Source organism: Musa acuminata, chromosome BXJ3-5 (genome assembly GCF_036884655.1).
Source record: "Musa acuminata AAA Group cultivar baxijiao chromosome BXJ3-5, Cavendish_Baxijiao_AAA, whole genome shotgun sequence".
Lineage (NCBI taxonomy): Eukaryota > Viridiplantae > Streptophyta > Magnoliopsida > Zingiberales > Musaceae > Musa > Musa acuminata.
In genome coordinates, this window is record NC_088353.1 from 45,197,844 (window position 1) to 45,225,422 (window position 27,579).

Sequence of the window (27,579 nt, forward strand, 5' to 3'; positions counted from 1 at the left end):
ACATTCTTTTACTTTTGTTGAAGTTGGCATTTCTTTATTTGTTCATTAGTTTGAATATTTGTTTTTTGTTATGTTTGCTATCTTTCCAGAGTGGGATTACCAAGCAGTAAGGAGTTATTTGATGCTAAATTGGAGAAGAAAACTTGCAGGATTATTGCTTGAGTTTAGGAAAGATTCCCAAAAAGACATTGCCACCAGTTGTCCAAAAGCCTGATGGGAAGAAAAACTGGATGGTTTGTGATCCGGTTCCTATAAACAACTTCTGCTGCTAAATAGATATCTAGGTCTTTGTTTATCTGTTATATCTCCTCTGACTACTCTATGTTATATTTGATATTACTGATTCTGAGGTATCCAATTTAGTTTAGTATTTAATTTTTAAGAAGAATGGAGTGAGTTGCTCAATAAAGCCCCAATAAGTCACATACGTTGTACCTGATATTGAAGACTTTGACCACACAGATATCTCTGAATTTGTTCAGAAAGCTCAGGTCTTAGTAAGTGTCAGAAAATTAGAACTCGGAGACATTTTTAGTTATTGGTTTCCCACAGGATCCATCGATTCTGGAGTGTTCTTGGATGGAGCTTTCAGAAAATAAAAGGACAGTGACAGCTGAGGAATTAGCTGTGGTACTTATTTTGCAGAATTAACTTTCCATGCTTGAACACTGCTCATCTTTCATTTTCTTCAGATTATATATGGCAGCAAGGAATATCTTGAAAGCTACTGTTCCCTTCTCTTGTTGTCTAGAGATGACATATATTTTAGTGTGGTTGATAGCAAGGGATATTGTTCTCTATATGAACGACGACCAAGTATTAAGGGTCATTATGAGGATTCTTTAGGAAAGATTCTTTTGGTCAATTTTCAGGCTGCCCAACCACTTCCTCAATGGTGGCGACAGCGTGGTGGCTGAATCCATCGCAACCCTAGTTTTCATGGACGAGGAGGAGGTGGGTTTTCTCTCGTTGCATCGGTCTTCGATAACGATGGCATGCTTTTGCTTGCTTCCATCCTTATTGTCATTGTTCCATCATAAGTTCTTGATCTTTGGTCCAAAGATGGTTCTGTACGGTGATTCTTTGAGAAAGATTCTTTTGGTCTATTTTCATGACCGCCCCTTCCTCGACGGTGGCGAAAACCTAGCTGTAGATTCCATCGCCAGCTTAGCTTCCTTGGTAGAGGCTAAAAACAAAAGTGGCGATCGACAAGGAGGGTTTTCTATAGTTGCATCGATGGTGATCGCATGCTTTCGCTTGTTTCCTGTCCTATGGTGGCCATTCTATCGCAGATTCTTGATCCTTGGTGCAGAGAAGTGTCGGTACAAGGATTCTTTTGAATAGATTCTTTTGGCCACAGATTTTCATGGCGAGCTCTGCTGCCGCCTAGCTTGCAATGAAGATGGCAATTGACGAGGAGGTTTTTTTTTCTCTCATTAGGCCAGTGATGCTTTTTCTTGCTTCCAGCCCTATCATGGCTGTTTGATCGCAGATTCTTGATTTCTTGGTCCGGAGGAGAAGAGTCAGTAGGTTGGTTCTTTTGGACATCGAGTGTTCCTTTGCCTCGTGATGGATTTCTGCCCACTGGCAAGGAAACCTTCTGTCAATGGCATAATTGCATTGATAGGGGGACCTGAGGTGGAGTAGATTATTTGGTCATAGTGTTGTTATGATCATGCTGTTTGTGCTTCTTATGGATGAAGAAGAGATAATTGGATTGGTTGCCATTAAGTGGCTGGGAAAGTTTATCCGTTAGTGTTTGATAAATCCAGCTAATCTGTTTATAATATTATGATCAGTTTAGCGAGTGTGGGAAATTCTTTATGGCAAGCAAAGGAGGGCACCGGCCACAACCAGTAAATGAATGTGATATTTATTCAGGTAAGTTGCTGTTAGTTGCTGTTCATGCAAGCGAAGGGTTATCATGCCTACATGCAAACCTATTGATGGTTCTTTTGTGTATCATAATACTCTCTCGAGGAATTGTGTAGAATCGCTAGAATGTTTGCTAGCATTTCTCCAATCTCAAAATGCTTAAGCTGCAGTAGGGCATTGGCTATCACTTCTTCTCCAAGTAAGTCGTATATGCTTAGTTTTTATTCAGTTTATTTTATTGTTGCATTGTTTTGGTAATCTAATTTCAGTTACTTATCTGTGTCACTCTTCGGATCTGTTTGTTTTGGTTATTTTGTTGTAAATAATTGTCCAAAATAATTTCTCTTGTTCTCTTAAAGGCTGCTGAACTTGAGGCACTGAGAGGACACCGTGGATGTGCAAATCTCCGGAAAGAGGCATTTCTTACCCTTCGAGTCCTTGTTGCCAAGGTATCATGAATATTGATCTCCTATAATATCCTACAAGTGATATTCAAGTGATACATGTTCACGTATATAAATTCTTTGTCACACGTTGTATACTTGATTATGAAGTTTTCACAAGCTCTCAAGGCTCAGGTTTGAGAAGACCTAGGTGTTTCTGTAGAGTGTAGACTTTGTGGAATATGAAACATAAGTTAGGATGGTTTTGTTTGATATATGAACTGTTTTAAATTTGACCCTTTTGAGTTGGATACATATAGAGGCATTTATTGCATTGTTAAAACTATACAAAGTTTGTCAGACATTGCTTCAATAGATATCTTTGGCACCAATGTGGGTACTCACCTGGACTGGGTTTGGCTATAAGCTCTTCAATTTACCTTGTATGTGTTACTTTTGGAGGACAGATGCTTGTTCTGGTGCCTAGGAGGTAGCTTATCAGCCTGCTTAAACAGGAGTCTTGATGTAAATGGATAGAACTATGATGCTATGTTTAGTGGAGTCATTGACTGTTTACCATATAACTATAAGATATCTCAACTTTTCTTACACCTTCCATCAACGCCATGATAAGCTAAAATTTTATTAAGAGCTGCTTTGGATTATTCTTTTTTTTAATGTTTCTTCCAAAGAAAGTTGTTGTAACCTACTTAGATGAGATTGCAACAAGAAGCAAGCCCTTGAAGAGCATGCTAGCAAAACAGAGGAACATGCTAATAAAAGAAATAAAAGGAACGTGTTAATCATTCAATGAAAAAATTGGTCCATTCCCTCATCAATATTTCGTAAGGAAAGTGAGCAGGATCTTTATTATAAACCCTGCTCATTGCATACTCTGATCGAGTGTCGAACGAATAACATTAACTGTTGCTGCTGACTACAGTGATATTAGGTGTGATTAATTGTTGGGAAGGCCAAAACTGCACCTTATGGGAGTTTGCTGTAGTTCCTGCAGTTGTTTCTGATCATCCCTGATGCTTCAAGACGTCCCTGACTATAGTGATTAATTGTTACCTGAATTTGGATCTGCAAAATGTGCTCCAATTATTCATGTTGCTGAATTTGGATGCAGCAAGACATCGCCTCCTCTTGTCCCTCTCCTCGCAAATCGCTAGATATTGGGCTCCTCTCTTTCTTGACCATCTTTCTTCGTTCTTTTTTTTCTTTTTTTTTTCCATTCTTCTATTGTTTTGGTTTCTAAAAGGACTTGAGTTCTAGGTTATCGTTGGGTTTCCATCAAACTTCTTCCCGTAAATTTCCTAATGGTCCTTTTTTTTGGTTGCCAGATGAGCGAGGAGCCGCAAGAGGTCGTTGGTCGATTGAGGAAACTTTTGAGGACGTAGGGGCTTGTCGGCGGAAAGTGGGTCGATGACTACGATGCCAAGACTATTCAGGTATCTCTGAAGGCGTGTGTCATGTTGTTACCAATTCTTGAAGGTGTCTTGTTTCTCTTTCAGTTGTTGTTCCTTTGGACTAAGAATTGATTGAAGGTTGAATCTTTAGGGCGGTCCATGTTGTCACGAACGTTCGTCGCGCACCCGCAACAACTTCGTTCAACGAACCATTCGTTGCTCTCATCTGCATGTACAGATGTTCGGCAGCATGTTTTGCCTTGGTTTTGAGTCATTTTGCTTGTAAAAATGTAAGTTCGAACAAGTTGCAGTGCTACAAAGCGACCGCTCACCGAACTGAGCAAAACAACTCCAAAATAGCCTAAAACAACTCCGTTTTCGTGTGCCACGGGCTGTATTTCGCAGTTCGCCTCCGTTCACTAAAACGTCAGCCATCTCAGCCCCTTTGAACCCCCCGGGTGGCACAGGATTGGATGGGGCTTCGGTATAGTACCTGACGTTGAACACTCTTTCGCAAGTTCACACGTTGCCTTGACGGGAATTTGTTGTCGCGCCCGGGACCCGGTGAGCAGTTGTTTGTGGGCTTGCAGCTGTTCGTTCAACCTTCTAAAGCCCTTGTTTTCCCCCTCTCCCTCTTTTCTCTTGTGCACGCAAAGTGCTTGTTGAATTGCTTGTAAAGCTTCCCCTTTTCGCGAGACGTCGGGACTTGTCCGTCGCTCGTTCTTTCGAACTAATCAACTTTCTCTTTTACAGGTCCTTCGGAACCTGTGAGAGGTTGCAAGTGGGCTGATCTTTGCGGAGCAATATCGCAAGGGCGATGCGCGACTTAGGCAACGCAAGCTAAGTTCGCGTCTTGGCCGCAAGGGTGCCTCACGCCTTAGGCAATTCCAGCGAAGGCCGTGATAATGTGGTAGTTTAATCTAGCACAGTTAAGGAATATCTGTTATTCAATAGGAAAGGGAGATTGATTACGGTATTATTTATGGAATTATAGGATGGTGGTTAACAAATAGGGACTAAGTGGCCATAACTTTGAAGAAAAAATAGCCACTAGTGATTAAAGATTATTGAATCTCTATTGTAGTCGACTGCAATATTATTTCTTTAGATCACTTTTCAGTGAGTCATGAACATTGCACCATCCGAGCACAGCAATATTATTTCTTTAGATCACTTTTCAGTGAGTCATGAACATTGCACCATCCGAGCACAAGGATTACAGTTGTGTGGATTCCTCCAACACATTGTACGAATCCACTTGATCACATCTGTCATGAGTTGTCTGCTCATTTTGAACTTTTGGTAAATTCCTATTGAATCGCATCGAAGTTGTTACTCAGAAATCTCTGATTGTTCATATGGGATATTATGTATATTCTCAGGTTTGTTTAGTTAATGGTAGTACTTTCTCTGTTTACTTAAGGTGTCAACTACATCAAAGAGTTTCCCAGATTGAATTTTCTACTATTATCTCCAAAATAAATCTACATGAAATAAAAAGCTAGCTCCACTACCAATGCTAATAGTTAAGAATTATTCAATATCCTGAGGTTCCCAGGTTCTTTAATTAAAATTTTTTTTCCAATATCATTGAACCCTCCATGGTTTTTTACGCTCATTGCAAATCATTAGAGACTAAATTCTTATATGAAACTCATTGAATTCTTTGCTTCACAGGCAGTGATCTGGACAGAGTTGATTACGACTGTGGTTTTTATGGAGGTTATTTCTCTTTGCAGCTTAAAGAAAAGTCACTGTAAGAATTTAGTGAGAATAAGAGAGAAAATGTGGGAAAAAATAAGCTTAAGAGAGTTTATGAGAGTGAAATAGGGGGAAGGGTTTAAAAACCCTTGAGAAGGGCTCCAACCGTCAAATTGATCGTTGGAGCATTGTTACAGTTGGTAACGATTGATTTCGACAATTATCGACCTGTACCAGGTACTAACGATCAAAATCTCGATCGTTGTCGGCCGATATAGCCTCGCATCATCCTACTCGGTGCTATATCATTCATACCGCCCAATAGCGGGTGGTTCATGATAGGGGACCAATTAGTCTGTCTCGGTGCAGCCCGTGGGCGTGCGAGGTATTGTCCGCTTTGGGCGTATGAGCGCCAAAGGGTTTTGTCCTTTCGGAGCCGGAGAGCTCCAAAAGGCGCCTCTAAGGGTAAGGGAGGCTTGGCTGCCTTATGAGCGCTTGGCTCCCCCACTCCTCAACCGATATAGGACTAAGTTGGCCCTATCAGGTTACACCTCCTCGCAGGGAGCCGAGGGCTCAAGGGGGTTGGGCCGCTCGGGCCCTCCTTCTAGCGCCAATCTGATAGGGGACAAATTAGTCTGTCTCGATGCAGCCCGTGGGCGTGCGAGGTATTGTCCGTTTTCGGCGTATGAGCGCTAAAGGGTTTTGTCCTTTCGGAGCCGGAGAGCTCCAAAAGGCGCCTCTGAGGGTAAGGGAGGCTTGGCTGCCTTATGAGCGCTTGGCTCCCCCACTCCTCAACCGATGTGGGACTAAGTTGGCCCTATCAGGTTACCCCCTTTCGCAGGGAGCCAAGGGATCAAGGGGGTTGGGCCGCTCGGGCCCTCTTTCTCGCGCCAATCTGATAGGGGACCAATTAGTCTGTCTCGGTGCAGCCCGTGGGCGTGCGAGGTATTGTCCGCTTTTGGCGTATGAGCGCCAAAGGGTTTTGTCCTTTCGGAGCCGGCGAGCTCCAAAGGGCGCCTCTGAGGGTAAGGGAGGCTTGGCTGCCTTATGAGCGCTTGGCTCCCCCACTCCTCAACCGATGTGGGAGTAAGTTGGCTCTATCAGGTTAGTCCCACATCGGATGAGGAATGGGGTAGCCAAGCGCTCATAAGGCAGCCAAGCCTCCCTTATCCTCAGAGGCGCCCTTTAGAGCTCTCCGGCTCCGAAAGGACAAAACCCTTTGGCGCTTATACGCCCAAAGCGGACAATACCTCGCACGCCCACGGGCTGCACGGAGACAGACTAATTGGTCCCCTATCAGATTGGCGCGAGAAGGAGGGCCCGAGCGGCCCAACCCCCTTGAGCCCTTGGCTCCTTGCTAGGGGGGGTAACCTGATAGGGCCAACTTAGTCCCACATCGGTTGAGGAAAGGGGGAGCCAAGCGCTCATAAGGCAGCCAAGCCTCCCTTACCCTCAGAGGCGCCTTTTGGAGCTATCCGGCTCCGAAAGGACAAAAACCTTTGGCGCTCATACGACCAAAGCGGACAATACCTCGTACGCCCACGGGCTTCACCGAGACAGACTAATTGGTCCCCTATCAGATTGGCGCTAGAAGGAGGGCCCGAGCGGCCCATCCCCCTTGAGCCCTTGGGTCCCTCCGAGGGGGGGGTAACCTGATAGGGCCAACTTAGTCCCACATCGGTTGAGTAGTGGGGGAGCCAAGCGCTCATAAGGCAGCCAAGCCTCCCTTACCCTCAAAGGCGCCTTTTGGAGCTCTCCGGCTCCGAAAGGACAAAACCCTTTGGCGCTCATATGCCCAAAGCGGATAATACCACGCATGCCCACGGGCTGTACCGAGACAGACTAATTGGTGCCCTATCAAATTGGCGCTAGAAAGAGGGCCTGAGCGACCCAACCCCCTTGATCCCTTGGCTCACTACGAGGGGGGGTAACCTGATAGGGCCAACTTAGTCCCACATCGGTTGAGGAGTGGGTGAGCCAAGCGCTCATAAGGCAGCCAAGCCTCCCTTACCCTCAGAGGCGCCATTTGGAGCTCTCCGGCTCCGAAAGGACAAAAAGCTTTGGCGCTCATACGCCCAAAGCGGACAATACCTCGTACGCCCACGGGCTTCACCGAGACAGACTAATTGGTCCCCTATCAGATTGGCGCTAGAAGGAGGGCCCGAGCGGCCCAACCCCCTTGAGCCCTTGGGTCCCTCCGAGGGGGGGGTAACCTGATAGGGCCAACTTAGTCCCACATCGGTTCAGTAGTGGGGGAGCCAGGCACTCATAAGGCCGAAAGCGGACAATACCTCGCACGCCCACGGGCTGCATCGAGACAGACTAATTGGTCCCCTATCAGATTGGCGCTAGAAGGAGGGCCCGAGCGACCCAACCCCCTTGAGCCCTTGACTCCCTGCGAGGGGGGTTAACCTGATAGGGCCAGCTTAGTCCCACATCGGTTGAGGAGTGGGGGAGCCAAGCGCTCATAAGGCGGCCAAGCCTCCCATACTCTCAGAGGCGCCTTTTGGAGCTCTCCGGCTTCGAAAGGACAAAACCCATTGACGCTCGTACGCCCAAAGTGGACAATACCTCGCACGCTCACGGGCTTCACCGAGACAGACTAATTGGTCCTCTATCAGATTGGCGCTAAAAGGAGGGCCCGAGCGGCCCAACCCCCTTGAGCCCTTGGCTCCCTCCGAGGGGGGTAACCTGATAGGGCCAACTTAGTCCCACATCGGTTGAGGAGTGGGGGAGCCAAGATCTCATAAGGCCCAAAGCGGACAATACCTCGCACGCCCACGGGCTGCATCGAGACAGACTAATTGGTCCCCTATCAGATTGGCGCTAGAAGGAGGGCCCGCGCGGCCCAACCCCTTTGAGCCCTTGGCTCCATGCGAGGGGGGGTAACCTGATATGGCCAACTTAGTCCCGCATCGGTTGAGGAGTGGGTGAGCCAAGCGCTCATAAGGCAGCCAAGCCTCTCTTACCCTCAGAGGCGCCTTTTGGAGCTCTCCGGCTCCGACAGGACAAAACCCTTTGGCGCTCATACGCCCAAAGCGGACAATACCTCGCACGCCCACGGGCTGCACCGAGACAGACTAATTGGTCCCTTATCAGATTGGCGCTAGAAGGAGGGCCCGAGCGGCCCAACCCTCTTGAGCCCTTGGCTCCCTCCGAGGGGGGGTAACCTGATAGGGCCAACTTAGTCCCACATCGGTTGAGGAGTGGGGGAGCCAAGCGCTCATAAGGTAGCCAAGCCTCCCTTATCCTCAAAGGCGCCTTTTGGAGCTCTCCGGCTCCGAAAGGACAAAACCTTTTGGCGCTCATACGCCCAAAGCGGACAATACGTCGCACGCCCACGGGCTGCACCGAGACAGACTAATTGGTCCCCTATCAGATTGGCGCTAGAAGGAGGGCCCGAGCGGCCCAACCCCCTTGAGCCCTTGGCTCCCTCTGAGGGGGGGGTAACCTGATCGGGCTAACTTAGTCCCAAATCGGTTGAGGAGTGGGGGAGCCAAGCGCTCTTAAGGCAGCCAAGCCTCCCTTACCCTCAAAGGCGCCTTTTGGAGCTCTCCGGCTCCGAAAGGACAAAATCCTTTGGCGCTCATACGCCCAAAGCGGACAATACCTCGCACGCCCACGGGCAGCACCGAGACAGACTAATTGGTCATCTATCAGATTGGCGCGAAAAGGAGGGCCCGAGCGGCCCAACCCCCTTGAGCCCTTGGGTCCCACCGTGGGGGGGTAACCTGATAAGGCCAACTTAGTCCCACATCGAGTGAGTAGTGGGGGAGCCAAGCGCTCATAAGGCCCAAAGCGGACAATACCTCGCACGCCCACTGGCTGCATCGAGACAGACTAATTGGTCCCCTATCAGATTGCGCTAGAAGGAGGGCCCGAGCGTCCCACCCCCCTTGAGCCCTTGGGTCCCTGCGAGGGGGGTTAACCTGATAGGGCCTACTTAGTCCCACATCGGTTGAGGAGTGGGGGAGCCAAGCGCTCATAAGGCGGCCAAGCCTCCCTTACCCTCAGAGGCGCCTTTTGGTGCTCTCTGGCTCGGAAAGGACAAAACCCATTGACGCTCGTACGCCCAAAGTGGACAATACCTCGCACGCTCACGGGCTTCGCCGAGACAGACTAATTGGTCCCCTATCAGATTGACGCTAGAAGGAGGGCCCGAGCGGCCCAACCCCCTTGAGCCCTTGGCTCCATCCGAGGGGGGGTAACCTGATAGGGCCAACTTAGTCCCACATCGGTTGAGGAGTGGGGGAGCCAAGCGCTCAGAAGGCCCAAAGCGGACAATACCTCGCACTCCCACGGGCTGCATCGAGACAGACTAATTGGTCCCATATCAGATTGGCGCTAGAAGGAGGGCTCGCGCGGCCCAACCCCTTTGAGCCCTTGGCTCCATGCGAGAGGGGTAACCTGATATGGCCAACTTAGTCCCACATCGGTTGAGGAGTGGGTGAGCGAAGCGCTCATAAGGCAGCCAAACCTCTCTTACCCTCAGAGGCGCCTTTTGGAGCTCTCCGGCTCCGAAAGGACAAAACCCTTTGCCGCTCATATGCCAAAAGCGGACAATACCTCGCACGCCCACGGGCTGCACCGAGACAGACTAATTGGTCCTCTATAAAATTGGCGCTAGAAGGAGGGCCCGAGCGGCCCAACCCCTTTGAGCCTTTGGCTCCCTGCGAGGGGGGGTAACCTGATAGGGCCAACTTAGTCCCACATCGGTTGAGGAGTGGGGGAGCCAAGCCTCCCTTACCCTCAAAGGCGCCTTTCGGAGCTCTTCGGCTCCGAAAGGACAAAACCATTTGGCGCTCATACGCCCAAAGCGGACAATACCTCGCACGCCCACGGGCTGCACCGAGGCATACTAATTGGTCCCCTATCAGTTCACATACCAATCTGTCGGCGAATCGGTATGTATCGCTCGTATCGGGCAGTACGGTAAGAAAGTAAAATCATCGCCCTTTAGATACTCTCTTTCGTCCTAAGCCTACTCTTCTTGCTCTCTCCCTCCTTTTCTTCGTCTTCTTCTCCTTCCTCTTCCTCTTTCCCCTATAATCGGCACATTAATGCCATGATACATTCTGAAGTATCGACACATGATACATCCAAATGGGTCATGGACCCACATAGGGTAACTGAAATTGCATTACTTATTTTTGATATCTTTCTATTATCCTTTAATGTAAAATCAACACAATGAGTTGGTCAAGTAGTTCATTATAAATGTGATCTTCTTGTTTGTAATATATTTACTAATAAAATAAATCATTTTACAAATGATACTGCCAAAGTACAATAGAAGAACTAGAATTTCGAAATTTATAACAATAATGGTGTAACTTTTAACAAATTTTTGCTTTTGTTGTCTAATAAACAGCATTTTTCTCTCAAATTTGTTCCATCAATTTGTCAAGTAGTTCAATTGTCTTTTTTCTATATTTTCATAATGGTAGATGCTTCGAAAGACTTTACAAATATTGTATATAAAGAATTATTCATCCAAATGTTAGCTATACTTCTTTATCTCAGAACAATTTGTGTATCTGATACTACAAAACAATAATATTTTACATCCTTATGACCTCCTTCAAGTTAATTATGTAAGCTAGCTCATTTCAATTTATGGAACTTGGAGCTCATAACTTGGGAGGATTGAAGTTTCGACCATATGTTCTGTGATAGCTTCCAGATTCACCTTTTTCTTATTCTTGCATGTGCTTGGTTCTGATGTCACTAGGTGCAGGATAACGTTTTGGACTTCCTCCACCTACATCCTTCTTTTGCAACTTTTCAAATATTTATTTATTTTTTGCTGAATGTTGCCTGGTAAGACCATTACAGTTCTTCAGCAGAATGCTTAAAAGAAAAGGACAATACTTGTCTTTCTCTAGCCAATGTATCATGGTTTAGCTGATGACAAAAAGGCCATGCAAGACTTCAGTGTTCATTTGAACAAACAACCACTATTTTTAGAAATTGGTCTTGATAATAGTACTTTTGGTTATATGTTTATATTGGGGTGTCATGTTTCTTCAAATTCAGCCACAAGAAAAAATAAGTTGATATGCATCGTCTTTGAGATAGTATAGTTTCAGATAACGTGAGCAATTCTTGAATGTTCATATTTTAAATTTATCATATAGCACCCCTCATTTCTTTCAGTTGTGAATGTAAGTTGATAAATGACATATTTATACCTATGTTATTTAAAGAAAGGTGATGTTTGACCTATGTGTCAATAATCAGAACTCTCTAATTGCCTTGTAGAAATCTTGACGATGAATGATGGATATATACATAGATAATTTTCTTCTCTTTGCTTGAGAGAATATATATTATCATTGTCACTTTTCGAACTCCAAACCTTCAGTTTATCTTGGATTTTTTTTGCATAATCAATTAGCGATCTGAGTTAACATTGCAGAAGGGACATTGGGTGCATCTTAAACAATGTTTGCCAAATGATTAGTAACAATTATATCGCAGCACTATTGTCTTAACTATGATGAGTTGAAAAAATAAAAATGAATGGAATGAAACTATTTCCCTAAATAGCTTTTGTGCTTTATTTCACATGAATTATATTGTTGTTTGAAGTTTGTCAATATAGTGTATAATCAATCAGCATCTTCTTCAACTAAAATCGAATGCTTACAATCTTATATAGTTGGTGAGTTTGTAAAAGTTTTATAGTTGTAGTTTTTTACTCTTCGAGTAACCACTTTTAACAAGAAATCAATGAAAACAATTCTGTAACTTTACATTCCATTGTCTGTGAAAACTCGCTATCTCTTGCCTTAGATTAAATTGAGAGCTTCTATGTTGCCAAATTTACTTGCAAGAATTACTGTCTTTTTTTTTTGTAGATCTTTTCTTTCAACTAAGCGTTTATGGTTTTCAAATTATTTTGAATGAACGTGCATTAGTAAAGCATGAACTCATTGATAACCCAGAGGAGGTGGGAACACACAACTTTCTGGTTAATTCTAATTCATCCCCAATTCAATCTGCAAACTGAAGAAACTAATGTGAGTAAACTATGCCACGTTTGTTGTAGCACCAGCACATGGAATTCTATCTAACATAGGTAACAAAAATTTTCCTGTTCATGTTTTTCTTTCAAGCATTAATAGCATAATGTTCCTTTCATGTTTTTCCTATTGATTTTTGTGAGTAATTGCCTGCCCAATGCCAAGTCTGACATGCTATTAAGAAGTTCTTTCTCGTAATGCTTCCAAATTAGCCTCGTAAATTTGAATCAATCCACAAACCGTTGGTTTGTTGAGTTTAGGAGAGTGAAAATATGAGAATAAGAGAGAAAATATGAGAAAAAATAAGCTTGAGAGAGTTTATGAGAGTGAAATAGGGGGAAGGGTTTAAAAACCCTTGAGAAGGGCTCCAACCGTCAAATTGATCGTTGGAGCATTGTTAAAGCCGGTAACGATTGATTTCGACCATTAACGACCTGTACAAGGTACTAACGATCAAAATCTCGATCGTTGTCGGTCGATATAGCCCCGCATCATCCTATACGGGGCTATATTATTCATACCGCCCAATAGCGGGTGGTTCATGATAGGGGACCATTTAGTCTGTCTCGGTGCAGTCCGTGGGCCTACGAGGTATTGTCCGCTTTGGGCGTATGAGCGCCAAAGGGTTTTGTCCTTTCGGAGCCGGAGAGCTCCAAAAGGCGCCTCTGAGGGGAAGGGAGGCTTGGCTGCCTTATGAGCGCTTGGCTCCCCCACTCCTCAACCGATGTGGGACTAAGTTGGCCCTATCAGGTTACCCCCCCTCGCAGGGAGCCAAGGGCTCAAGGGGGTTGTTCCGCTCGGGCCCTCCTTCTATTGCCAATCTGATAGGGGACCAATGAGTCTGTCTCGGTGCAGCCCATGGGCGTGCGAGGTATTATCCGCTTTGGGCGTTTGAGCGCCAAAGGGTTTTGTCTTTTCGGAGCCGGAGAGCTCCAAAAGGCGCCTCTGAGGGTAAGGGAGGCTTGGCTGCCTTATGAGCGCTTGGCTCCCCCACTCCTCAACCGATGTGGGACTAAGTTGGCCCTATCAGGTTACCCCCCCTCGCAGGGAGCCAAGGGCTCAAGGGGGTTGTTCCGCTCGGGCCCTCCTTCTATTGCCAATCTGATAGGGGACCAATGAGTCTGTCTCGGTGCAGCCCATGGGCGTGCGAGGTATTATCCGCTTTGGGCGTTTGAGCGCCAAAGGGTTTTGTCTTTTCGGAGCCGGAGAGCTCCAAAAGGCGCCTCCGAGGGTAAGGGAGGCTTGGCTGCCTTATGAGCGCTTGGCTCCCCCACTCCTCAACCGATGTGGGACTAAGTTGGCCCTATCAGGTTACCCCCCCTCGAAGGGAGCCAACGACTCAGGTGGGTTGGGCCGCTCGGGCCCTTCTTCTAGCGCCAATCTAATAGGGGACCAATTAGTCTGTCTCGGTGCAGCCCGTGGGCGTGCGAGGTATTGTCAGCTTTGGGCGTATGAGCGCCAAAGGGTTTTGTCCTTTCGGAGCCGGAGATCTCCAAAAGGCGCCTTTGAGGGTATGGGAGGCTTGGCTGCCTTATGAGCGCTTGGCTCCCCCACTCCTCAACCTATGTGGGACTAAGTTGGCTCTATCGGGTTAGTCCCACATCGGTTGAGGAATGGGGGAGCCAAGCGCTCATAAGGCAGCCAAGCCTCCCTTATCCTCAAAGGCGCTCTTTGGAGCTCTCCGGCTACGAAAGGACAAAACCCTTTGGCGCTCATACGCCCAAAGCGGACAATACCTCGCACGCCCACGGGCTGCACCGAGACAGACTAATTGGTCCCCTATCAGATTGGCGCGAGAAGGAGGGCCCGAGCGGCCCAACCCCCTTGAGCCCTTGGCTCCTCGCGAGGGGGGGTAACCTGATAGGGCCAACTTATTCCCACATCGGTTGAGGAGTGGGGGAGCCAAGCGCTCATAAGGCAGCCAAGCCTCCCTTACCCTCAGAGGCTCCTTTTGGAGCTCTCCAGCTCCGAAAGGACTAAACCCTTTGGCGCTTATACGCCCAAATCGGATAATACCTCGCACGCCCACGGTCTGCACCGAGACAAACTAATTGGTGCCCTATAAAATTGGCGCTAGAAAGAGGGCCTGAGCCACCCAACCCCCTTGAGCCCATGGCTCCCTGCGAGGGGGGGTAACCTGATAGGGCCAACTTAGTCCCACATCGGTTGAGGAGTGGGGGAGCCAAGCGCTCATTAGGCAGCCAAGCCTCCCTTACCCTCAGAGGCGCCTTTTGGAGCTCTCCGGCTCCGAAAGGACAAAACCCTTTGGCGCTCATACGCCAAAAGCGGACAATACCTCGCACGCCCACGGGCTGCATCGAGACAGACTAATTGGTCCCCTATCAGATTGGCGCTAGAAGGAGGGCCCGCGCGGCCCCCCCCCCTTTGAGCCCTTGGCTCCATACGAGGGGGGGTAACCTGATATGGCCAACTTAGTCCCAAATCGGTTGAGGATTGGGTGAGCCAAGCGCTCATAAGGCAGCCAAACCTCTCTTACCCTCAGAGGCGCCTTTTGGAGCTCTCCGGCTCCGAAGGACAAAACCCATTGATGCTCGTACGCCCAAAGTGGACAATACCTCGCACGCTCACGGGCTTCACCGAGACAGACTAATTGGTCCCCTATCAGATTGGCGCTAGAAGGAGGGCCCGAGCGGCCCAACACCCTTGAGCCCTTGGCTCCCTCCGAGGGGGGGTAACCGGATATGGCCAATTTAGTCCCACATCGGTAGAGGAGTGGGGGAGCCAAGCGCTCATCAGGCCCAAAGCGGACAATACCTCGCACGCCCACGGGCTACATCGAGACAGACTAATTGGTCCCCTATCAGATTGGCGCTAGAAGGAGGGCCCGCGCGGCCCCCCCCCTTTGAGCCCTTGGCTCCATACGAGGGGGGGTAACCTGATATGGCCAACTTAGTCCCAAATCGGTTGAGGATTGGGTGAGCCAAGCGCTCATAAGGCAGCCAAACCTCTCTTACCCTCAGAGGCGCCTTTTGGAGCTCTCCGGCTCCGAAAGGACAAAACCCTTTGGTGCTCATACGCCCAAAGCGGAGAATACCTCGCACGCCCACGGGCTGCACCGAGACAGACTAATTGGTCCCCTATCAGATTGGCGCTAGAAGGAGGGCCCGAGCGGCCCAACCCCCTTGAGCCCTTGGCTCCCTCCGAGGGGCGGTAACCTGATAGGGCCAACTTAGTCCCACATCGGTTGAGGAGTGGGGGAGCCAAGCGCTCATAATGCAGCCAAGCGCTCATAAGGCAGCCAAGCCTCCCTTACCCTCAAAGGCGCCTTTTGGAGCTCTCCGGCTCCGAAAGGACAAAACCCTTTGGCGCTTATACGCCCAAAGCGGACAATACCTCGCACGCCCACGGGCTGCACCGAGACAGACTAATTGGTCCCCTATCAGTTCATATACCATTCTCTCGGCGAACCGGTATGTATCGCTCGTACCGGGCAGTACGGTAAGAAATTAAAATCATCGCCCTTTAGATACTCTCTTTCTTCCTAAGCCTACTCTTCTTGCTCTCTCCCTCCTTTTCTTCGTCTTCTTCTCCTTCCTCTTCCTCTTTCCCTTGTAATCGGCACATTAATGCCATGATACATTCTGAAGTATCGACACATGATACATCCAAATGGGTCATGGACCCACATAGGGTAACTGAAATTGCATTACTTATTTTTGATATCTTTCTATTATCCTTTAATGTAAAATCAACACAATGAGTTGGTCAAGTAGTTCATTATAAATGTGATCTTCTTGTTTGTAATATATTTACTAATAAAATAAATCATTTTACAAATGATACTGCCAAAGTACAATAGAAGAACTAGAATTTCGAAATTTATAACAATAATGGTGTAACTTTTAACAAATTTTTGCTTTTGTTGTCTAATAAACAGCATTTTTCTCTCAAATTTGTTCCATCAATTTGTCAAGTAGTTCAATTGTCTTTTTTCTATATTTTCATAATGGTAGATGCTTCGAAAGACTTTACAAATATTGTATATAAAGAATTATTCATCCAAATGTTAGCTATACTTCTTTATCTCAGAACAATTTGTGTATCTGATACTACAAAACAATAATATTTTACATCCTTATGACCTCCTTCAAGTTAATTATGTAAGCTAGCTCATTTCAATTTATGGAACTTGGAGCTCATAACTTGGGAGGATTGAAGTTTCGACCATATGTTCTGTGATAGCTTCCAGATTCACCTTTTTCTTATTCTTGCATGTGCTTGGTTCTGATGTCACTAGGTGCAGGATAACGTTTTGGACTTCCTCCACCTACATCCTTCTTTTGCAACTTTTCAAATATTTATATATTTTTTGCTGAATGTTGCCTGGTAAGACCATTACAGTTCTTCAGCAGAATGCTTAAAAGAAAAGGACAATACTTGTCTTTCTCTAGCCAATGTATCATGGTTTAGCTGATGACAAAAAGGCCATGCAAGACTTCAGTGTTCATTTGAACAAACAACCACTATTTTTAGAAATTGGTCTTGATAATAGTACTTTTGGTTATATGTTTATATTGGGGTGTCATGTTTCTTCAAATTCAGCCACAAGAAAAAATAAGTTGATATGCATCGTCTTTGAGATAGTATAGTTTCAGATAACGTGAGCAATTCTTGAATGTTCATATTTTAAATTTATCATATAGCACCCCTCATTTCTTTCAGTTGTGAATGTAAGTTGATAAATGACACATTTATACCTATGTTATTTAAAGAAAGGTGATGTTTGACCTATGTGTCAATAATCAGAACTCTCTAATTGCCTTGTAGAAATCTTGACGATGAATGATGGATATATACATAGATAATTTTCTTCTCTTTGCTTGAGAGAATATATATTATCATTGTCACTTTTCGAACTCCAAACCTTCAGTTTATCTTGGATTTTTTTTGCATAATCAATTAGCGATCTGAGTTAACATTGCAGAAGGGACATTGGGTGCATCTTAAACAATGTTTGCCAAATGATTAGTAACAATTATATCGCAGCACTATTGTCTTAACTATGATGAGTTGAAAAAATAAAAATGAATGGAATGAAACTATTTCCCTAAATAGCTTTTGTGCTTTATTTCACATGAATTATATTGTTGTTTGAAGTTTGTCAATATAGTGTATAATCAATCAGCATCTTCTTCAACTAAAATCGAATGCTTACAATCTTATATAGTTGGTGAGTTTGTAAAAGTTTTATAGTTGTAGTTTTTTACTCTTCGAGTAACCACTTTTAACATGAAATCAATGAAAACAATTCTGTAACTTTACATTCCATTGTCTGTGAAAACTCGCTATCTCTTGCCTTAGATTAAATTGAGAGCTTCTATGTTGCCAAATTTACTTGCAAGAATTACTGTCTTTTTTTTTTGTAGATCTTTTCTTTCAACTAAGCGTTTATGGTTTTCAAATTATTTTGAATGAACGTGCATTAGTAAAGCATGAACTCATTGATAACCCAGAGGAGGTGGGAACACACAACTTTCTGGTTAATTCTAATTCATCCCCAATTCAATCTGCAAACTGAAGAAACTAATGTGAGTAAACTATGCCACGTTTGTTGTAGCACCAGCACATGGAATTCTATCTAACATAGGTAACAAAAATTTTCCTGTTCATGTTTTTCTTTCAAGCATTAATAGCATAATGTTCCTTTCATGTTTTTCCTATTGATTTTTGTGAGTAATTGCCTGCCCAATGCCAAGTCTGACATGCTATTAAGAAGTTCTTTCTCGTAATGCTTCCAAATTAGCCTCGTAAATTTGAATCAATCCACAAACCGTTGGTTTGTTGAGTTTAGGAGAGTGAAAATATGAGAATAAGAGAGAAAATATGAGAAAAAATAAGCTTGAGAGAGTTTATGAGAGTGAAATAGGGGGAAGGGTTTAAAAACCCTTGAGAAGGGCTCCAACCGTCAAATTGATCGTTGGAGCATTGTTACAGCCGGTAACGATTGATTTCGACCATTATCGACCTGTACAAGGTACTAACGATCAAAATCTCGATCGTTGTCGGTCGATATAGCCCCGCATCATCCTATACGGGGCTATATTATTCATACCGCCCAATAGCGGGTGGTTCATGATAGGGGACCATTTAGTCTGTCTCGGTGCAGTCCGTGGGCCTACGAGGTATTGTCCGCTTTGGGCGTATGAGCGCCAAAGGGTTTTGTCCTTTCGGAGCCGGAGAGCTCCAAAAGGCGCCTCTGAGGGGAAGGGAGGCTTGGCTGCCTTATGAGCGCTTGGCTCCCCCACTCCTCAACCGATGTGGGACTAAGTTGGCCCTATCAGGTTACCCCCCCTCGCAGGGAGCCAAGGGCTCAAGGGGGTTGTTCCGCTCGGGCCCTCCTTCTATTGCCAATCTGATAGGGGACCAATGAGTCTGTCTCGGTGCAGCCCATGGGCGTGCGAGGTATTATCCGCTTTGGGCGTTTGAGCGCCAAAGGGTTTTGTCTTTTCGGAGCCGGAGAGCTCCAAAAGGCGCCTCTGAGGGTAAGGGAGGCTTGGCTGCCTTATGAGCGCTTGGCTCCCCCACTCCTCAACCGATGTGGGACTAAGTTGGCCCTATTAGGTTACCCCCCCTCGCAAGGAGCCAAGAGCTCAAGGGGGTTGGTCCGCTCGGGCCCTCCTTCTCGCGCCAATCTGATAGGGGACCAATTAGTCTGTCTCGGTGCAGCCCGTGGGTGTGCGAGGTATTATCCGCTTTAGGCGTTTGAGCGCCAAAGGGTTTTGTCCTTTCGGAGCCGGAGAGCTCCAAAAGGCGCCTCCGAGGGTAAGGGAGGCTTGGCTGCCTTATGAGCGCTTGGCTCCCCCACTCCTCAACCGATGTGGGACTAAGTTGGCCCTATCAGGTTACCCCCCCTCGAAGGGAGCCAACGACTCAGGTGGGTTGGGCCGCTCGGGCCCTTCTTCTAGCGCCAATCTAATAGGGGACCAATTAGTCTGTCTCGGTGCAGCCCGTGGGCGTGCGAGGTATTGTCAGCTTTGGGCGTATGAGCGCCAAAGGGTTTTGTCCTTTCGGAGCCGGAGATCTCCAAAAGGCGCCTTTGAGGGTATGGGAGGCTTGGCTGCCTTATGAGCGCTTGGCTCCCCCACTCCTCAACCTATGTGGGACTAAGTTGGCTCTATCGGGTTAGTCCCACATCGGTTGAGGAATGGGGGAGCCAAGCGCTCATAAGGCAGCCAAGCCTCCCTTATCCTCAAAGGCGCTCTTTGGAGCTCTCCGGCTACGAAAGGACAAAACCCTTTGGCGCTCATACGCCCAAAGCGGACAATACCTCGCACGCCCACGGGCTGCACCGAGACAGACTAATTGGTGCCCTATCAGATTGGCGCGAGAAGGAGGGCCCGAGCGGCCCAACCCCCTTGAGCCCTTGGCTCCTCGCGAGGGGGGGTAACCTGATAGGGCCAACTTATTCCCACATCGGTTGAGGAGTGGGGGAGCCAAGCGCTCATAAGGCAGCCAAGCCTCCCTTACCCTCAGAGGCTCCTTTTGGAGCTCTCCAGCTCCGAAAGGACTAAACCCTTTGGCGCTTATACGCCCAAAGCGGATAATACCTCGCACGCCCACGGTCTGCAACGAGACAAACTAATTGGTGCCCTATAAAATTGGCGCTAGAAAGAGGGCCTGAGCCACCCAACCCCCTTGAGCCCATGGCTCCCTGCGAGGGGGGGTAACCTGATAGGGCCAACTTAGTCCCACATCGGTTGAGGAGTGGGGGAGCCAAGCGCTCATTAGGCAGCCAAGCCTCCCTTACCCTCAGAGGCGCCTTTTGGAGCTCTCCGGCTCCGAAAGGACAAAACCCTTTGGCGCTCATACGCCAAAAGCGGACAATACCTCGCACGCCCACGGGCTGCATCGAGACAGACTAATTGGTCCCCTATCAGATTGGCGCTAGAAGGAGGGCCCGAGCGGCCCAACCCCCTTGAGCCCTTGGCTCCCCGCGAGGGGGGTTAACCTGATAGGGCCAACTTAGTCCCACATCGGTTGAGGAGTGGGGGAGCCAATCGCTCAGAAGGCGGCCAAGCCTCCCTTACCCTCAGAGGCGCCTTTTGGAGCTCTCCGGCTCCGAAGGACAAAACCCATTGATGCTCGTACGCCCAAAGTGGACAATACCTCGCACGCTCACGGGCTTCACCGAGACAGACTAATTGGTCCCTTATCAGATTGGCGCTAGAAGGAGGGCCCGAGCGGCCCAACACCCTTGAGCCCTTGGCTCCCTCCGAGGGGGGGTAACCGGATATGGCCAATTTAGTCCCACATCGGTTGAGGAGTGGGGGAGCCAAGCGCTCATCAGGCCCAAAGCGGACAATACCTCGCACGCCCACGGGCTACATCGAGACAGACTAATTGGTCCCCTATCAGATTGGCGCTAGAAGGAGGGCCCGCGCGGCCCCCCCCCTTTGAGCCCTTGGCTCCATACGAGGGGGGGTAACCTGATATGGCCAACTTAGTCCCAAATCGGTTGAGGATTGGGTGAGCCAAGCGCTCATAAGGCAGCCAAACCTCTCTTACCCTCAGAGGCGCCTTTTGGAGCTCTCCGGCTCCGAAAGGACAAAACCCTTTGGTGCTCATACGCCCAAAGCGGAGAATACCTCGCACGCCCACGGGCTGCACCGAGACAGACTAATTGGTCCCCTATCAGATTGGCGCTAGAAGGAGGGCCCGAGCGGCCCAACCCCCTTGAGCCCTTGGCTCCCTCCGAGGGGCGGTAACCTGATAGGGCCAACTTAGTCCCACATCGGTTGAGGAGTGGGGGAGCCAAGCGCTCATAATGCAGCCAAGCGCTCATAAGGCAGCCAAGCCTCCCTTACCCTCAAAGGCGCCTTTTGGAGCTCTCCGGCTCCGAAAGGACAAAACCCTTTGGCGCTTATACGCCCAAAGCGGACAATACCTCGCACGCCCACGGGCTGCACCGAGACAGACTAATTGGTCCCCTATCAGTTCATATACCATTCTCTCGGCGAACCGGTATGTATCGCTCGTACCGGGCAGTACGGTAAGAAATTAAAATCATCGCCCTTTAGATACTCTCTTTCTTCCTAAGCCTACTCTTCTTGCTCTCTCCCTCCTTTTCTTCGTCTTCTTCTCCTTCCTCTTCCTCTTTCCCTTGTAATCGGCACATTAATGCCATGATACATTCTGAAGTATCGACACATGATACATCCAAATGGGTCATGGACCCACATAGGGTACCTGAAATTGCATTACTTATTTTTGATATCTTTCTATTATCCTTTAATGTAAAATCAACACAATGAGTTGGTCAAGTAGTTCATTATAAATGTGATCTTCTTGTTTGTAATATATTTACTAATAAAATAAATCATTTTACAAATGATACTGCCAAAGGACAATAGAAGAACTAGAATTTCGAAATTTATAACAATAATGGTGTAACTTTTAACAATTTTTTGCTTTTGTTGTCTAATAAACAGCATTTTTCTCTCAAATTTGTTCCATCAATTTGTCAAGTAGTTCAATTGTCTTTTTTCTATATTTTCATAATGGTAGATGCATCGAAAGACTTTACAAACATTGTATATAATGAATTATTCATCCAAATGTTAGCTATACTTCTTTATCTCAGAACAATTTGTGTATCTGATACTACAAAACAATAATATTTTACATCCTTATGACCTCCTTCAAGTTAATTATGTAAGCTAGCTCATTCCAATTTATGGAACTTGGAGCTCATAACTTGGGAGGATTGAAGTTTCGACCATATGTTCTGTGATAGCTTCCAGATTCACCTTTTTCTTATTCTTGCATGTGCTTGGTTCTGATGTCACTAGGTGCAGGATAACGTTTTGGACTTCCTCCACCTACATCCTTGTTTTGCAACTTTTCAAATATTTATATATTTTTTGCTGAATGTTGCCTGGTAAGACCATTACAGTTCTTCAACAGAATGCTTAAAAGAAAAGGACAATACTTGTCTTTCTTTAGCCAATGTATCATGGTTTAGCTGATGACAAAAAGGCCATGCAAGACTTCAGTGTTCATTTGAACAAACAACCACTATTTTTAGAAATTGGTCTTGATAATAGTACTTTTGGTTATATGTTTATATTGGGGTGTCATGTTTCTTCAAATTCAGCCACAAGAAAAAATAAGTTGATATGCATCGTCTTTGAGATAGTATAGTTTCAGATAACGTGAGCAATTCTTGAATGTTCATATTTTAAATTTATCATATAGCACCCCTCATTTCTTTCAGTTGTGAATGTAAGTTGATAAATGACACATTTATACCTATGTTATTTAAAGAAAGGTGATGTTTGACCTATGTGCATCTTAAATCGTGACGATGAATGATGGATATATACATAGATAATTTTCTTCTCTTTGTTTGAGAGAATATATATTATCATTGTCACTTTTCGAACTCCAAACCTTCAGTTTATCTTGGTTTTTTTGTGCATAATCAATTAGCGATCTGAGTTAACATTGCAGAAGGGACTTTGGGTGCATCTTAAACAATGTTTGCCAAATGATTAGTAACAATTATATCGCAGCACTATTGTCTTAACTATGATGAGTTGAAAAAATAAAAATGAATGGAATGAAACTATTTCCCTAAATAGCTTTTGTGCTTTATTTCACATGAATTATATTGTTGTTTGAAGTTTGTCAATATAGTGTATAATCAATCAGCATCTTCTTCAACTAAAATCGAATGCTTACAATCTTATATAGTTGGTGAGTTTGTAAAAGTTTTATAGTTGTAGTTTTTTACTCTTCGAGTAACCACTTTTAACATGAAATCAATGAAAACAATTCTGTAACTTTACATTCCATTGTCTGTGAAAACTCCCTATCTCTTGCCTTAGATTAAATTGAGAGCTTCTATGTTGCCAAATTTACTTGCAAGAATTACTGTCTTTTTTTTTGTAGATCTTTTCTTTCAACTAAGCGTTTATGGTTTTCAAATTATTTGGAATGAACGTGCACTAGTAAAGCATGAACACATTGATAACCCAGAGGAGGTGGGAACACACAACTTTCTGGTTAATGCCAATTCATCCCCAATTCAATCTGCACTCTGAAGAAACTAATGTGAGTAAACTATGCCACGTTTGTTGTAGCACCAGCACATGGAATTCTCTCTAATATAGGTAACAAAAATTTTCCTGTTCATGTTTTTCTTTCAAGCATTAATAGCATAATGTTCCTTTCATGTTTTTCTTGTTGATTTTTGTGAGTAATTGCCTGCCCAATGCCAAGTCTGACATGCTATTAAGAAGTTCTTTCTTGTAATTCTTCCAAATTAGCCTCGTAAATTTGAATCAATCCACAAACCGTTGGTTTGTTGAGTTTAGGAGAGTGAAAATGTGAGAATAAGAGAGAAAATGTGGGAAAAAATAAGCTTGAGAGAGTTTATGAGAGTGAAATAGGGGGAAGGGTTTAAAAACCCTTGAGAAGGGCTCCAACCGTCAAATTGATCGTTGGAGCATTGTTACATCCGGTAACGATTGATTTCGACCATTATCGACCTGTACCAGGTAATAACGATCAAAATCTCGATCGTTGTCGGCCGGTATAGCCCCGCATCATCCTATACGGGGCTATATCATTCATACCGCCCAATAGCGGGTGGTTCATGATAGGGGACCAATTAGTCTGTCTCGGTGCAGCCCGTGGGAGTGCGAGGTATTGTCCGCTTTGGGCGTATGAGCGCCAAAGGGTTTTGTCCTTTCGGAGCCGGAGAGCTCCAAACGGCGCCTCTGAGGGTAAGGGAGGCTTGGCCGCCTTATGAGCGCTTGGTTACCCCACTCCTCAACCGATGTGGGACTAAGTTGGCCCGATCAGGTTACCCCCCTCGGAGGGACCCAAGGGCTCAAGGGGGTTTGGCCGCTCGGGCCCTCCTTCTAGCGCCAATCTGATAGGGGACCAATTAGTCTGTCTCGGTGCAGCCCGTGGGCGTGCGAGGTATTTTTCGCTTTTGGCGTATGAGCGCTAAAGGGTTTTGTCCTTTCGGAGCCGGAGAGCTCGAAAAGGCGCCTTTGTGGGTAAGGGAGGCTTGGCCGCCTTATGAGCGCTTGGTTATCCCACTCCTCAACCGATGTGGGACTAAGTTGGCCCTATCAGGTTACCCCCCCTCGGAGGGACCCAAGGGCTCAAGGGGGTTGGGCCGCTCGGGCCCTCCTTCTAGCGCCAATCTGATAGGGTACCAATTAGTCTGTCTCGGTGCAGCCTGTGGGCGTGCGAGGTATTATCCGCTTTGGGCGTTTGAGCGCCAAAGTGTTTTGTCTTTTCGGAGCCGGAGAGCTCCAAAAGGCGCCTCTGAGGGTAAGGGAGGCTTGGCTGCCTTATGAGCGCTTGGCTCCCCCACTCCTCAACCGATGTGGGACTAAGTTGGCCATATTAGGTTACCCCCCCTCGCAAGGAGCCAAGAGATCAAGGGGGTTGGTCCGCTCGGGCCCTCCTTCTCGCGCTAATCTGATAGGGGACCAATTAGTCTGTCTCGGTGCAGCCCGTGGGCGTGCTAGGGGACCAATTAGTCTGTCTCGGTGCAGCCCGTGGGCGTGCGAGGTATTATCCGCTTTAGGCGTTTGAGCGCCAAAGGGTTTTGTCCTTTCGGAGCCGGAGAGCTCCAAAAGGCGCCTCTGAGGGTAAGGGAGGCTTGGCTGCCTTATGAGCGCTTGGCTCCCCCACTCCTCAACCGATGTGGGACTAAGTTGGCCCTATCAGGTTACCCCCCCTCGAAGGGAGCCAACGGCTCAGGTGGGTTGGGCCGCTCGGGCCCTTCTTCTAGCGCCAATCTAATAGGGGACCAATTAGTCTGTCTCGGTGCAGCCCGTGGGCGTGCGAGGTATTGTCAGCTTTGGGCGTATGAGCGCCAAAGGGTTTTGTCCTTTCGGAGCCGGAGATCTCCAAAAGGCGCCTTTGAGGGTATGGGAGGCTTGGCTGCCTTATGAGCGCTTGGCTCCCCCACTCCTCAACCTATGTGGGACTAAGTTGGATTATTTCGATTCATGGTGATTCTGAATTTGTTAACTTATTCAAATCAGTTTAACCTAAATTAACATAACTAAGTCCAAATTATACTCGTATAGGGTAGGTCCAGACCAGTTAAATGAAGATTACAGATCCGTTCAGGTAGGTTCTAGTAAATCGAGTTCAGTTGGATCGATTGAACTATGTTTTAAGTCAATTGAGGGCTAATTTATATTTTTTGATATTGATGATATTTGAATAAGATGTTTTAAATACGTTAATTCATCTCAATATAGGCATGACCAGTGTGAGATTATGTTATTTCCCTCCCAAGGGCAGGTAGGGCGATTCCCTATAGGGATTAGCGGGTCGTTAGACGTGACGGTTGAACGGTTACTCCATCCGCTGTTTGCAGGAACGTGTCCCACTTTGGCGGGTGAGGGACACCACTCCATTTGCAATTAGGAGTGCGATATGAGTTTGCTTTCATCCGTTGTTGGGAGAACGTAAACTCATCACATAGAATAAAGCCTCTCCATCCGCTGTTGAGGGAGTGCTCCTTCGGGTATTTGATATAAATTAATGGGATGATTGAATTTTGATTTTTTACTCATTTTGACTTGACTTTTTTGGGTTCTAATTCAGCGTTGTTGAATTTTCTTTATTTTTTATTTTCACAGTCGCCCCTCTAGTAGTTAATCGGATTCTAGTGGAGAGCTGACCTTCCTCTACCGCTAGGTAGAACCACTTGGATGATTTTTGGAGTTAACATCACTATGTTTACTTTTCTACTTATGATTTGATGAATAAATTAATTATAATAAATATTTATAAATGATGAATAAAGTGATGTTCTACTTAGCTTTAAATGTGTGGAAAGATGTGATAAAAAAAAAAAAATCTAGGATCTGATATTACATGTTTAAATTGAAACAAGTTTTTATATCAAAGTTTTCCTTATCTAGAGATTTGTCGGTTAGGTTTACAGATTTGGAAAGAAGATGCAAATTGAGAGAAGGAAGTTGCAATTAATTTTAAAGTTCTTATGACAAGAATGAATTTGGAACATATCTAAAGTTTTTCAGTCGTTAGAAGCAGTATTTGGTTATTGTTCTTTTCTGTGGCAAAGGCTTATAACAAGAAGAGGAGTCTCGGAACATATTATTTATTACTCTACTCAAGTTAATGGCTACTAGTAGATCATGCTAAAGTTAAAACAAATGTCATGTGTAAAATTGTATGGTTAATTATTTGGGTGAGAAACCCACGTCTAAAATTATCAGAATAGACATGACAGTTCTTGTTAAGATTTTTTTTCTCTTTTCTTCATTGTGTAATGTTGTCTTTTAAGTGACGCTATTAGCTGTGGTAAAAAAAACCACGACTAAGACCATCAGAATAGAAATTTTTTTTCCCTTTTTTCATTTTTCCTTGAAATGTTGTCTTTCGTGTGACACATCATCCACTCATAATATGTCCCTATGGGTAGCTAGTACTACCAAGTGCAATTCATTTTGACCAATGTGCTAGTCATTTAGATTCTCTGAAAGTATGGGTTTTAAATTTGGTTGGACAAAGAAAACTCCTTAAATGATTCATATGGATAATCTGAACGTGTGTTTAAAACAGATGATGTAAATTATCTGATTAAAATGCAATTCACTTAGCCTTTGTCTTTTCTGATACATTATCAGATAACAATGGACAAAAACAATAATTTTTAACTTTTTATGCTTTACATTTCAGGTTAGTTTGCCCAGTGTTGGTGAATCTGATATATGCAGTAATGCTGCCTTATATTAAATGCTACAATCTATGGAAGGTCAGTATACAATGGTGATTTTGTAAGTGTAACATTAAATATTTCGTATTTGCTGTTTTTGCATCCTTGTCCAGGTTGTCATTCACAAGTTTTACTGGATCACAAGATTAAAGCTTTTCAAGCATGTTTTGAAATGGACATGATGATCTCCATGTTACATTATATTTTCACCTCTAAATCTTAGCCTGATTTAGTTAGACAGCTTAAATATGATAAAGCAAATGCTCCTACCTATATCCTATTAAACCTAGGTGAAGTATCAAGAAATTAGGCAGATAGAGAAAGAAGACAAAGTATCATTAACAACAAAAAAATTTAACTAGGAACAAAAATTAATTTGATTAAAGTGTTATGAGAAAATATTGAACTACATGCAGTCTGATAAAAATGCAGAATAAAGTGAATAT

At 45.6% G+C, this 27,579-nt stretch overlaps 1 long non-coding RNA gene across 17 annotated transcripts in view; it reads left to right on the forward strand.

Annotated features, from left to right (window-relative positions):
* LOC135637529 (uncharacterized) overlaps positions 1–27,579 on the forward strand; it is a 33,857-nt gene that overhangs the window by 4,879 nt on the left and 1,399 nt on the right. For 9 of the 17 annotated variants that reach the window (XR_010496299.1, XR_010496306.1, XR_010496304.1 and 6 more), the window contains 5 exons: positions 90–2,074; positions 2,235–2,324; positions 3,605–3,712; positions 23,308–23,528; positions 27,097–27,172. This is a non-coding gene — a long non-coding RNA (uncharacterized LOC135637529). The remainder of the gene's footprint in view (positions 1–89; positions 2,075–2,234; positions 2,325–3,604; positions 3,713–23,307; positions 23,529–27,096; positions 27,173–27,579) is intronic. The other 8 variants (XR_010496314.1, XR_010496312.1, XR_010496311.1 and 5 more) reach the window with 5 other exon arrangements.